This window comes from Electrophorus electricus, chromosome 1 (genome assembly GCF_041902795.1).
Source record: "Electrophorus electricus isolate QZ-2024a chromosome 1, ASM4190279v1, whole genome shotgun sequence".
Classification (NCBI taxonomy): domain Eukaryota; kingdom Metazoa; phylum Chordata; class Actinopteri; order Gymnotiformes; family Gymnotidae; genus Electrophorus; species Electrophorus electricus.
In genome coordinates this window covers 23,735,072-23,736,220 of record NC_137497.1, presented here as the reverse complement: position 1 = coordinate 23,736,220, position 1,149 = coordinate 23,735,072, and the positions used below count along the sequence as shown (strand labels likewise).

Below are 1,149 nucleotides of genomic sequence, written 5' to 3'. Positions count from 1 at the left end.
GAACACACACCTCTCACTCACAAACACACAGTACATCTCTCTGTTACACACACATAATACACTTCTTTCACACAAACACAAACACAATCCACCTCTCTCTCTCTCACACACACATACATGAACACACACCTCTCTCACACACACAAACACAGTACATCTCTCTGTGACACACACACACTACAGGTCTCTTACGAAAACGTATGCACACACACACATACACACACACACACACACACACACACACACACACACACACACACACACACACACACACACACACACACACACACACACACACACAAAATACACCTGTATCTTTCTCTCACACACATACACAGACACACCTCTCTCTCACGCACACTCTTACACACACTACTTTCTCACACATACACGCTACACATCTCTCTCTGTCATTCACTCTATACCTCTCACTCTCTTTCACACACACACACACCCACACACAACCACTTACACAGACACTCTAAACCTCTTCCTCTCTCACACACATACAATAAATGATGCTCCAATAAAGGACTGAGCTGCAGTTGATTTCTGTACATATGACATAAATACTGTTCTACAACCAATAACCTCACTGTGTTAAATTCTGTACAAATCTACACATTAAAGGTGGAAATCTTTGGAAACTGAAAGGTTTTTCATTTTGTTTTTTGAGTGTTGGAGTGACACAGATACAGATGTTGTACACAGTATGAGTGAAATGTATTATAGAAATTTATTGTAAGTATTTGAGATGAAATATTGTTCTTATAATATGTTACTAGAGTTTAAGTATAATGTTTATCTAGCCAGGAAAGTCTGTCTATTTGATTGAAGTGGGTAAAACAAAAGTAGATTAAGAGAAAAATAACTTACCTGTGATTATTTTTGTGGAGAGACTTCCATGTTGTTTTGGAGGGAAAAGAAACCGTAGTGTGTTAAAGGGGACTTTTATGGGGAATATGCCTGCCCAAAGACAGGAAGTGACATCACCTCATTTGCTGTTTTTCCATATTTAAGTTTCTAAGGGAAAATATTTGAAGTTTACTGATATTGGAGAATTTATGATTGCTGGACTTTTATTCTTGTAAATGCTAAACCTTCCTTTTTTGAATATTTTTGTATGTTTTTGATGGGATGTGGTTTTTC

At 37.5% G+C, this 1,149-nt stretch overlaps 1 protein-coding gene across 1 annotated transcript in view; it reads left to right on the top strand.

Annotated features, from left to right (window-relative positions):
- Positions 1 to 304, top strand: part of LOC118240891 (NACHT, LRR and PYD domains-containing protein 3-like) — a 71,375-nt gene extending 71,071 nt beyond the window's left edge. Inside the window, exon 13 of the mRNA XM_081712810.1 lies at positions 1 to 304. This exon is cut by the window's left edge and continues 1,250 nt beyond it. The gene's annotated coding sequence lies outside the window, so the exon portion shown is untranslated.
- The last annotated feature ends 845 nt before the right edge of the window (positions 305 to 1,149 follow it).